At 40.4% G+C, this 13169-nt stretch overlaps 1 protein-coding gene across 6 annotated transcripts in view; it reads left to right on the top strand.

Moving 5' to 3' along the window:
- The window catches only part of nhsl1b (NHS-like 1b), a 159287-nt gene that overhangs the window by 32556 nt on the left and 113562 nt on the right, over window positions 1-13169 (top strand). The gene's annotated exons all lie outside the window — the stretch shown is intronic.

Genomic DNA, 13169 nt, shown 5'->3' on the forward strand with positions numbered 1-13169 from the left:
CTCTATATTGAATAAAGTTGCTCTTAATAAGTTAAAGTTGCTCTCTGTATTATGTAAAGTTGCTCTAAATGAGCCAGAGTTGCTCTATAATAGTTTAAGTTCCTCTATATTAGCTAAAGTTGCTCCATGTTAGTTAAAATTGCTCTAAAGGAGTTAAAGTTGACATACTCTACCGTTCAATAGTTTGGGGTCACCCAGACCATTTCATTCATTATTAGTTTGACGTTATCGTCATTGGGGGGGGGGGAAACTGCTTTTCTTTCAAAAAATAAAGACATTAAGCTACCCCAAACTTTTGAACAGTGGTGTACATGAATTAAAGCTGCTCTATCAGCTGAAGTTGATATTATTAGGTAAAGTTGCTCTAAATGAGTTAAAGTTGCTCTGAATTAGCTAGAGTTGCTCTATATTAAAAATTGCTCTATCTTAGCTAAAGTTGCTCCATATCAGTTAAAGTTGCCCTACATTAGTCAAAATTTCTCTAAATGAGTAAAAGTTGACCTACACTATCATTGAAAAGTTTGAGGTCACCCAGACAATTTCATGTTTTGTGGAAACTGGATTGCTTTTTCGTTTTCGGATTCCTTTAATGTTCATTGAAAAAACTGCCTTTCTTTCTAAGTGAGTTTGAGTCGATTTACTGGCTGTGCTAATTTGTCTATTAATTACTCAGAACAAACAGGCCACAATGTGAAGCTTTTGTCTTTCCTCCTCTCACCTGAAGCTAGTTTCTGGCTCATCATTCGTCTTATTCCGACTCTCCAGAACACTGCATGGTGTGAGCATGTGTTGTTTCTTAGAAAGTCTGTCACAATGAAATATGACGTCCTCCTCGCAGGAATCCCCGTCGACTACTGAATCTTCCTCTGTAGCAGCTTCAGCCGTCCGTCTCGTCCACAGAGACCTCATTGTGTGTGCAGATGCTCACTTTAACTCACTCGTGCCTCTCAAAGCTTCCATCCATCAGTATCTCCCGTGATACAAACACCGCTGCAGCCCTTGGCCTCTTTCAGCGTTGTGTTGTCTGCACATGTTTATCCAGAGATCTCTGCCACGTTTTTCAGCCCACATGAACCCTGAGGAGTTGTGAGAAGCAGGTGTGCGCTCGTACAGCAACAGCATACTCTGCTTCTGTGTCCTCCTCCTCCTCCTTAGCTTTTATTAACCTGTTTCACATGTGTTCCATCTCTACCCTCCTGCTCTGCTCGTCTTTGTGGACAAGTGTCAAAAGCAGCACAGAAATCTTCCAACTCTTCTGCATCGTACCTACTCATTTAATGTTTTTTTTCTTTAATTTCATGACTATTTACTTTGTAGATTCTCATTGAAGGCATCAAGACTATCTACAATGGAAATAGTCATGAAAAACCATTGAACGAGAAGGTATGTCCACACTTTTGACTGGTGGTGTACATGCACACACACACAGTGCTGCAAAGTAAACGGCAGCGCATTTATGGCTCTTATGTGGTCTGTTAAATGGGGAAGTTGCTCGAGGGGAAAAAATGAATTTCAGGGACTGGTTGCAGCATGTGCACGCTTCTGTTGACACTCAAACAGACCAATAACTTGGATAAACAGCAAGTTAATAGCCTAGAAGCAGCACTGTGGGATCATAATTACGCTGCCTATTACAGTCTCATTAAAAAGGAAGTATTGGTAAACCTACACAGTAGCTGTCTGTGGGTGTAGTGAACTGGAGCTAAGCGGTGGATATTGTATAACCTGTGAACTCAGGTTTTGCTTCTTGTGTAAATAAATGAATATTGCCCTGATTTAAGTTCAGACCCCATTAAATCTCTCCTTATTTTTTTACGAGCAAATATTAAAGTTGACAACACGTACTCTAAAAAAAAAAAATCATTTTTCAACCCTTTTTGCCTGTAATTTCACAAACTATTTACTATTATTTTACAGATTTTCCCTATTTCTGTTAAATTACAGAGAATAACTAAGAAAATTGCATTCAAAAGGTGTTAATTTATGTGATTAGTGTACAAACATCAGGGCAAAGCAGTTCATATTATTTTTATTTTTTACTCATTTTTATGCTTTTGTTTTTTATACAATATGTGGCCATAAAATGACACTTACTGTATTGATCTGCTAAAAAATATTTATTTCAGATATTTGCCATTTTTAGATTTATTTATTTTTTGCAGGTTTATAAAGTTATATTATTCCAACATTTTTAGTATTCTATTTTTATTTAGATTTTCATTTTTGTTGGGAAGCTCTTCATTCATAGATGGTGCTGATTGTTATCATGTGTAAGAAAAAAAAAAAGCAGTTGATTTTAGTTTTTTCTTTTGTGGTTAATGTTCTCTGTTCAAGCTGTTCTCTTCAAAGGTTTGTGAGTACAAAACACCACAAACCTTCATGACATCTCCCTGTGAGCCGTGACGTTGTAGTTTAGCTAAATACACGGGAACTTATGCTTATTAAACCTGTACTTTGAGCCTGCTAACCTTGTAGTTCTGAATAACATTCTTACTCATTCCTTTGGGTCAAACTTGTACGATACTGCTGATGTGAAACAATCAGGATGAAGCAGCGTTTCACATCTTCTGCTGCTCATCTCATTTTCAGTTGCAGCTACAGTCTGTGGAAGTTAATTAGATTAGCTTAATTAACGTTGATTAATGCAGCAGCTAAAAGCCAATAATTCTGGCTGCCTGCCCGACGACGGCTGATCAGATCTAACTGGATGCAGCATGTGCACGTATTCAGTCTTCCAAAAGCCACAGAGCTTTACACTTGCAAAGGGCTGAACTTTCCCAAATCAGAACAGCTGTTTTGTACAAAAGGCTGAGGAAACGGAGAGACAGTGTGTCTGACTCTCCAGCTGAACATGTCGCAACACTGTCGTATTAGTAACACCCTGCAAGAGAATTTACTGATGCACTTAAAGTATTTGCCCCCGTCTCAAATTCTTATTTTTTTTTGCATATTTTCCATCCTTTAATGTTTAAGACCATCAAACAAATGTAAATATCAGACAAAGATAACCCAAGTAAACAAAATGCAGTTTTTAAGTGATGATTTTATTTATTAATGGAAAAAAATATTCAAAATGAAACTCATACCTTCCAAAAAGTTAAACTTTTGTCTCGTCGGTGCATAGAATATTCTCCCAAAAGTCTTGGGCATCACTGAGATCTTTGTAAGACAAGCCTGTATGTTCTTGTTGGTCAGCAGTGGTTTTGGCCTTGAAACTCTGCCATGGATGCCACTTTTCAGTCTTTTCCTAATAGTTGTCATGAGCACTGACCTTAACTGAGACAAGGGAGGCCTGCAGTTCTTTAGATGTTGTCCTGGATTCCTTTGTGACCTCCTGGATGAGTCGTCGCTGTGCTCTTGGGGGGGGGATTTTGGTACGTCTGCCACTCCTGGGAAGGTTCACCACTGTTCCATGTTTTCTCCAGTTGTTGGTAATGGCTCTCACCGTGGTTCTCTGGAGTCCTAAAGCTTTAGAAATGGGTTTTGTAGCCCTTTCTACGCTGATGGATGTCAATTACAGGCGGTCCTTGACTTACGTCTGAGTTCCCTTCCTACGGCCCAATGCAAGTCGATTTTCGCCGTAAGTCAGAACTCCATCAGAAGAGTCTGACTTATGCTTGGGATCCGTAATGAAGGGCAAAAAGTTAGTGAATGTAGCATACAACCAACGAATGTTTTATAGCACCGTGTGATGATGTATTTGTCCGCTCTGCTCGCCAACTAGTTCCACGTAATGATGAAACGCCGTAGGTTGAGGACACCTTGTGCTGCATTTCTCATCTGTTCCTGAGTTTCTTTGGATCGCGGCATTTTGTTGCAGCTTTTGAGATCTTTTGGCTGACATCATTTTGTCAGACAGGTTCTATTTAGGGGATTTCTTGATTGAACAGGTCTGGAGGTAATCAGATTTTGGTGCGGTCAGGAATTTGAACTCGCTTTCCAAAATGTTTGATTAGTCACCGTTAATTCATGATTTAACAAGGGGGGGGGCAATTAGTTTTTCACACCGGGCCAGATAGGTTTTTTCGCTTAAAATATTAAATCATCATTTGCAAACTTACATTTTGTGTTTGCTTTGGTTATCTTTTTCTAATATTTAAATGACTTTGATGGTCTTAAGCATTTAAGTGGGGAAATATAATTTTTTTTTTTGAGAAGCGCTGTATTTGTAACTGCCTTTTTTTTGTGCATGCCAACCACCGACGAGCGCAAATCTAACACACAAAACAATGTAATCCCACACATGCGTGTGCCGGACTCTTCTTTTAACAATCCAGCTGTTTTGTCCAGATGTGTGCGTTTTTACGGTTTGTACATGTGTGTGTGCGTTCAAAAGAACAAGAGAGCACATTCACAGCGGCCCTCCCATGCCACACAGTGAGACGGGATTTTCGGAGTCAGTGATGGGGATTATGAGGAATATTATTTCATACGGCTACAGAATGGTTAATCTCCTTAAGCCCTGCTGGAGTCTGCACGCCCGTTCCTGTTGCTGCCCAACGATGGAGGCTGCAGGAGAAGCTGAAATAAGACAATATACGGCAGGAAGCAGCCTGTTTGTCTGTACCTGCGTCTCACCCGTTGGTTTATAAGTAAGTTGGGTGTGGAGATGTTTAATTGTGGATATCGGTAATGACATGTTTCTTCAGAGAGTCTTAAACGTGACATTTGAGCTTGTTATGTAATATAAAACATAATCAAAGTTGCTGTGAGTGAGTGGTGCTCTCGTATTATGACCACATTGGCATTTAGCTGCTGCTATTGTTGGCTTGGAGTGTTTCTGTGTCACACATTGAGGTTTGCGCTGGTCAGCAGATCTATACAGGGTCAGGTTATAAATATAAACATGCTTTTTTTGCTGGCTAAATACATTCCCAGCACTACTTTGGCTCCTCTTTTTCTAAAAAAAAGTGCCTTGCTCAGAGGTATTACTGCAAATGTTGAAGTAAAGGGTTTCGATTTGAACGGTCCAGCCTTTTGGTCATGATCCTGCCCGTGTGCTTTTAAGGCCACTGCCATCTGATGTGTCGGCGTATTGACTCAGCTGTGGTTTTGACCTTCTCCTGTGTGCGGAGAGAGACTGAGTTCCTATTATAGCTGTTTGATTAGGTGTGTTCCCTCAGCCCCGGGTTATTTTCTTCTTTACAAAAGTTGCCAGATGCCCAGTGATGCAGGTACAACAAAGCTTCCGAAGTGTTCGTGCTGCTCACACGCTGGCGTTTTCTCAGCAATTAGTGGGAAATTTAATCGCTGTTACTTTATTTTACCGATCGTTGGTTCAACTGTTGCCCAGATCTGTTTGTGGGTGTGACGCCTAATCTCAGTAACGTTCTTGTTTGCCAAGAGTCCGTGGCAGTGTTTGACGTTCATGTCAAATCACATAATGGCAAAAGATTATGCAACAAAAATAAAGAAAAACTAGAACTGCCGCCTCATGGTTGGAGTTGAAGCTTACATCCATGTTTTTCCAGACTCTTTGAAGGTTGGTTTGGTGAAATGGGAGTAATGACATGTATGATTCAAGTTAATATTTTAGAAGATGTACAGATTGTGAACCCTCTTAAAGGAAATTTTTGACTTGTGTGAAAGGAATATACACAGATCAGGCGTACTTTTATGACTACCTACCCAAAATTGTGTTGGTCCACCTTATGTGGTCAAAAAATCTCTGAACCTTTGGGTCTGGACCAGAGGACCTCTCAGGGTGTCCTATGGGGTCTGGACCAGGATGTTGGTAGTGGATCTTTGGGTGCTCTGGGTTGTTCAGTGGGGCTTCTGGGAATCAAACTTGTTCCACTGCATCCTGTTGATTCTTGATCAGAATGGGGTCTAGGAACTTTGGAGGTCAAATCAGCATCTTGGGCGATTGTCATGCTCCTCAAGATGTTCCTTAATGTTTGATATTTTGTGATGTGGTGGATGACATTTTCCTGCAGTGCATGAAGGAGTGTTTTTGTTCTGGGACGATGTTTAAGTCTCATCAACACGGACGCCAAAACCCAAGATTTTCCATCAGAACACCACATAGTATCAATGTTATTCACTTCACCTGTCAGCGGTCATAATGTTGTTGCTCATCGGTGTATGAATGAAGAAGAATGTAATTAAGAATGCATGAATTCACATCAGTTTATTCAGGATTTTGCTGCATCCAGTGAGCACTGTTGTAATTGTGTCACAACCGTCATGATCTTGCTCATTTCAGGTACAGTTTAGGAAAATCTCGACTTCAATTAATTACATTTATTAAATTGCAGCAGCTGTACAATTATTCCAGAAAGCAAATCATATATTAAATTATCCTCGATCACTCAACCCTGAATTAAACGTAAGAAAATGGAACTGGGGTAACGCATTCCACACGACATTTAGGGTTCAAGGCTTATTTTCCAGCAGAGATATCTAAAGTTAGTTGTTACACAGAATGGATCTGAGGTTTCAGCTGTAGGACATGGAACAGCGTTGTGATATTAAGGTATCAGGTAACTATTATTGTGCACCTGCCACCTGTGCTGATGCCACTGTGGGCAGTTTCACTCGTGTTGGATTCACCGTGGACTGAAGGATCTGGTTCCTACCTCAAAGCGATTTTAGCCTGTTTTCTGCATGCGTGTTTCATATTGCAGAGTATTTTTCCATTGTATTGAGTTGTGGTGTTTGGGGTGTAATCTGAGTCCGACGACTCATTTGTTCTGCTTCACTTGATCGGAGCTATGGTTCCAGGCAGGTTGAAGCTTTTTTGTGTGTGTGTGTGTTGGATTCAAATAAACAAAGGTAGATTTTGTGCAGTGTATTTATGTAAGGCTGAAAAGGTTTATTTAGTTGGTGGTTGCCAGATAATCCATTGGCAGCTCATTAGACAGAAAACTGAAGATAATGTCGAATTACTTGAACCATGAACTGAAGGGTTTGGAAGCAGAGCGGTCTAACCAACTTTGAGTCATTTTGAACAAATTTAGTGTCATTCTGCAAATTTTCAGTCATTCTGGATCATTTTTAATTATCTGAGAGGAATTCTAACAGATTTCTGACTGATTTTTGGATATTTTTCCAGTCATTTTAGAATATTTCCATGTCATTCTGAACAAATGTTTGCTGTTTCAGATCATTTGTGGAAGTTTTCTGTAATTCTGCATCATTTTCAAGTCATTTTGGACACATTACAGAATTATGTAAACCTCAATTCAGATTCTGCTTCTGACTCCCTCAACTCATCTCTACCCAATTCCTTTCACCTTTTAAAACACTGCCTACCTCCAAGGATCCTTAACTTTATACATGTACTTTATACACACACAAAAATCCCTCCTCCGTTTGATCCGTTGGCGTTTGTGAGGCCCACAGCAGCACTAACAAGGCTGCACCACATAAAAGAAAAAGCCCCCACCCCTTCTCTTTTCAGTTAAGCACCCTCAACCCCAACAGCGTTCCCCTACTGTCTCTAAGAACTGAGCTGAATTCCCCCGATCAGCTGCGCCTCCGACTGTCAGGGCCCCACCTCCACTCCACCGCCAGCCTCCTGGGACTGTTTGGAAAAACTTGGAGGCTCAGGGGTCCTGAATGAAGTCGGGGTTGTGAGGCAGGTTAATAAGCCCGGTCAGGAGTCTCGGTCTCGGGGGGGGGTGAACCGGTCCTCTTAGCCTCAGAGCTTCCCCCTGGAAGTCTGGAGATGAGACTGAGGGTCTTTGTTGTGGGAAGACAGAGGCTGTGATGAGTGGTCTGGATGGAAATGTCAGATCCCCCAGGGCTGAGCGAGGGAAAAGAGAAATCCATCAATCTTTCTCTTTTATCAATCATTTATGAATAAGTCTGCTCTTTGTTCTGCAGCCAGCCGTTTTATTTCCTATTTTGCCGTTTTGTCTGTTATGACATCTCGTCTTCTAACTCCTACTGTCTTTATTTTTCAGTTTATCTTCAACTGCTTCTCGTTTAAATAAGGTAGAAACTAGGAAACGCATCATCGAGACCTGTTTAGTCTTGATGATACTCCCCAAACACAACCATGTTTGTATATATACTGTAATTGAGGGTGTGCCTAAGCAAACACGCTACAAACATACACTACCGTTCAACAGTTTGGAGTCGCTTAGAAATGTCCTTATTCTTGAAAGAAAAGCAGTTTTATTCAATGAAGATAACATGAAATGAATCAGAAATCCAGTCTAGACATGGTCAATGTGGTAAATGACTATTCTAGCTGGAAACGTCTGATTTTTACTGGAATATCTCCATAGGGGTACAGAGGAACATTTCCAGCAACCATCACTCCTGTGTTCTAATGCTACATTGTGTTAGCTAATGGTGCTGAAAGGCTCATTGATGCCTAGAAAACCCTTGTGCAGTTATGTTAGCACATGGATAAAAGTGTCTGAAGGTTCTCGGTGGTCTAGGTCATCTTAAGGTGAAGGGTTTAGTTCAGGCAACTGGATTTATTCTTGTGATCTTGAAGACGTTGACTTGAAACGTCTTCAAGATCACAAGAATAAGTCCAGCTGCCTGAACTAAACCCTTCAACATGGGTAAAAATGAGTTTTCATGGAAGACATGAAATTGTCTCGGTGATCCCAAACTTTTGAACAGTACTGTATTTCAGCTTTGGAAATCCAACACTGCATCTGCTACAGTTAAACTAAAATCCACATTCTTTGACGTGATTTCATTCACTGCGTCCCAGTGACCCACAAGGAAAACCCGGAGAGCAGAGAGTTAAGCGAGTGGAAGTGGGTGAACATGTGACTTATGGAGCTACGATGTTTCATGAGTTGCTGGTAGACGTGAGCTCATACAATGGGCTTCTGTGTGAGAGCGAGTGATGGGGAGAAGGGATTAAAAGAGAAGGGAGAGAGGCCGAAATGGGCAGCGCCACATGTGAAATTGGACTTTTTACACTGTAAAAAAATGGTACAGTGTAGAAAACACTGTTAAAAAGATTCTGGAAAAAAGACACAAAATCTGACAGCAAAGGTCCCAGAAAAATCTGTTGAAACGTTCAAAAACCATAAACGTAAATGCAAAAATAAAAAATGTCGGATATTTGTATTTTTAGGGGATTAAAATGATGAATAACTGCTATTTGTTAAAAAAAACAAAAAAACAAATTTTTGACATGGACATTGTATACAGTTTTGGCCTGTTTTTGCATGTTGTTTTTATACAATCAGTATGGAAATTCAGATTTTTTTTTTTAACTGCGATTTTACCAGTTGCTAACGGGGAAAACCTGTAAAATAACATAAATTACATTTAATGTTTTTTTTTTTTTTTTTTTTTTACTGTACTTAGCGTTTCTTTTAAATAACAAATACCTGGAAAATAACTTTTTAAATTTAAGAGTAGAAAAATGTTTTAAAAGTGTAATTTGATGATCTATCATTTTTTTCTTTTGCTAGTTATTTCCTTTTTAACAAAACAATGAAAATCTGTAAAACTGGTTAAAAAAAAAGATTAAAATTTATCATTTTTTAGTCACCAAATATAGTGGAAATATCTGTGAAATAAAATGAACAAAACTTTTTTTCACTGATTTAAACAGTAAAAATAGTGTAGTTTTACAGTGAAAAACTGTAAGGGTTCAAATATCCATTCATGAACATGCACATTTTTTATGTTAACATTACTGATACTTGGCTGGAATTTTTAGAGTAAACCAGTAAAACAAAACATTTTTGAAAATATAAAAAAAAGTTTAAAAAGATCAGATTTTTTACAGTGTAGTTCAGCGTAATTCTAAATGCAGTAGGTGAGTCTGTCGGTATAAAACAAGTCATTTTATTTAATGCAAAAGCTGCTTTTTTTTCAGGGTGTTTTTCCCTTTATGGACGTATTTATGAAGTAGTTAGAAGCTACATGATTAATTCCAGAACTAGACAATGCCAGTCCACATGCATTACATCAGTGTTTAGAGTGAAGAGGGCAGAAAAGGCTTTCAGAGTATCGGGGTGCGACCTTTAATTGCTTAACCGCACATGTGGCAAAACTTAGTCAACTACACCCAGAGCGCTCCGCCCAAACTCTGGCAGCGAAAACGGGAAACTATCGGGGTCGATTCCAAACCCGCAAACCGCTCTGTTGCTTCAAACCCCTGACAGAAAAATGTGAACCCCGACTTGTGCAAGTCCTGAGCTGAAACAAAGGGATGAGACGAGGAGGAGGAGAGCTGCTGGTGTCACCTCCCTGCTCCCCTCCCATACCGAGTCCACAACCACATGAAAGGCTGCTGGGCTGGGTTCCCATATGGTGAAGAGACAGGGGGGTGTGTGTGTGCGCGCATATGTGTGTGTTTAGAGCGGGTTAAGGAGCTCGTCCGACCTGCCGCCCCCGGCCTTAAGAAGCCACAAAGACAGCTGTTTTCCTGAAGAGCCTGGCTCTCTCCAGCACACTCATCCCTGACCAATTAGGATGTTATTAGCTTCTGTTTACCATAAACTCTCCCTTCAAGCTGCCCTTTCTCCCTCTGACCTCTGCACTGTTAGTCACCTGCATCTTTTCTTATCCTTTTTGTCATCCATGAGCTCATCTGAAATGCCATATCTTGGATTAAATAGGCTACTTTTGATACCAATTTCACTGTGGTGCTTTTAAACTACATGTGTACTACCGTTTAAAAGTTTGGGATCACTTAGAAATGTTCTTATTCTTGAAATAAAAGCATTTTATTCCAGTGAAGATGACATTAAATGAATCGTAAATCCAATCTAGACATTGTTAACGTGGTAAATGACTATTCTAGCTGGAAACAGCTGATTTTAATGAAATATCTCCATAGGGGTACAGAGGAACATTTCCAGCAACCATCACTCCTGTGTTCTAATGCTACATTGTGTTAGCTAATGCTGTTGAAAGGCTCATTGATGATTAGGAAACCCCTGAGCAGTTATGTTAGCACATGGATAAAAGTGTGAGTTTTCATGGAAAACATGAAATTTATAGCCTAGCCGCGCTAGACCCATGCTCTGAAGACGCAAGAGTCTAGGCATGCTCGACAGGGAGGGAGGCGGGCTAAAAGGTTGTCTATCAAATCACTCTGCAGCAATTGGGTAGGTATACAACCAACGCAATGAATAGGCTCCTAGAGCGCCGGAAATCGGAGGATACGGTAGTTCAGTGAAGCCTTATTTATACAGTCAATGGGTGAAGCTCAAGTATATTACAGACATGTTAACTGAAAGATTATTCAGAGTCAGTGCTAATGGAGCTCAACGACTGTTGTCGTTTTTGTTGTCGACCCTGGCAGAGAATTAAATTCGTTGCCGTGGGTTGTCTAGCGCGGCTAGACTAGTTGTTTCTGGTTGTTTCTGTCAGAATTATCGCGCCTCTGTCGTCACTTAGTTACGCCCACCTTCTGACTCTACACTTCATGGTGATTCGTCCAGCCAGTTTTAGGAGAATCCAGCCTCGAGCCTTATGGAGGGTAACTAGACCCACCCTGGCAGAGAATTAAATTCGTTGCCGTGGGTTGTCTAGCGCGGCTAGGCTATGAAATTTATCTAGATGACCCCAAACTTTTAAACAGTAGTGTATACTGTACACCAGAAAATACGACAGCGACTCGTTTCTTTGTGCTCTTTCTTCGACTTAACGTCCAACTCAGTCAGCCCGGTATTTAGCACATCTCCCCTCTTCATCCTCCCCTCCTCCTTTTCTACCAAAAAAAGTGTATTTTGGACCGATCTCAATGCCGTTCAAGCTGACAAGGCGACGCACAACAAAGAGGGAAAAACAGAGGCTAATTCCTTCTGGCAGACCGGCACAGTTGTACACTTTAAATCGCACACAGGCAGTGTTGGCCAGCCTTCAGCCTTCTCAGCATGCTGACCATTCAACAACCGTCCGGGCTCAGTGGCTCAATAGACAAGAGGGAGCCACGATGGGCAGCGAGCGGAAATGAGAGGATATAAAGTGGAGGAGGGTAAAATATTAGTTGCTCTAAATTAATTAAAGTTGCTCCATATTAATTTAATCTCCATTGCAAAAAACTGCTTTTCTTTCAAAATTAAGGTCATTTCAAAATGATCTTGCACTTTTGAATGGTAGCGTACATTAAGAGGAAGATCATGTTTAGTTTCTGTGCCTCTTTTCCCTCAGGTGTCTGACTGTATCTGGTGTCACTCTGGCGAAACTGGGTGCTGTTTATGAAGTTCCCGTCTCTTCTTTGATTTAATTTCTTATCTAAGTGGACCTTGATAGAGATAAATGATAGCCATGAGCTGTAAAGCGCAGTCGACTTTAATAAACAGTCATTATCGCTGCACATTTAATTATTTTACGGCATCTTGTTTGCGTCTCGTGTCGACATTGTGAAGACGTGGACCAGGTTAGTCACCACTATCTGCTTGTACATTAGCTGTGTGGAGTGTGAATCTGGCATCCTATGCTCAAGGTCTGCAGTGAAGACGGTTAAGATGCAAAGCAGCCTATGTGGCAGCGTTTTCAGTCCACGAGCAGCTCAGAGCGTATGTACGTCTGAAAACATCTTCGGCTTTACTCAGTCTGTTCAGCATACATATCTGGAGGTCTAGAGGTTTCTGTGTTGTTCAGTTCTTTTTTGATTTTGCTGGTGGGTCTTTTCCTGCTAAGTGTTCATTGTCATGTGTGTATTTCTTCTTCCAACTCTGGATTTTTTAGGTACGGGGAAGTGAAGACATGTGGGGAAATAAGAGGAAAGAGAAGAAGGAATGCATGAAGAATGAAAATGTTTCTTTGTGGGATTGCGTGCATGTGTTGGTGTTTTTTGTGAACGCTCGCAGTTGTGGCAACAGCTCTTTAGCGTTTCGCACGTACTAGACTGTTTACATGTAAGCCTTGCAAGACAGAAAAAGTGGCGATGATTTGTGTGAAAAGGAGGACAGTGATGCATTTAAAGAAAGAACAAAAGATTGTTGGTGTGAGTCTGCAGATAAAGCATTCTTGTTGGTTACTGTACATGCATTCTTTTCTTTTTAGCCCTTTCCACAGCCAATCAGTTTCTGGTAGTTTTTGGTTTTTCCTGACTTTTTCACTGGAATATAAAGTCTTGCAGCTCTCTGGAAGCAACACAGTCATAACATGTTTTTTTTTTTTTTGAGGCCGTATAACAAAGTTTTAATGTCGTAAATCATAAAAAATGAAAAACAAAGTTGAATTTCTTTGGTTATTAATTTGCAAGAAGTGAAATCGCCTGGAGTCAATAC

The sequence above is a fragment of the Acanthochromis polyacanthus genome, chromosome 16 (genome assembly GCF_021347895.1).
Source record: "Acanthochromis polyacanthus isolate Apoly-LR-REF ecotype Palm Island chromosome 16, KAUST_Apoly_ChrSc, whole genome shotgun sequence".
NCBI lineage: Eukaryota > Metazoa > Chordata > Actinopteri > Pomacentridae > Acanthochromis > Acanthochromis polyacanthus.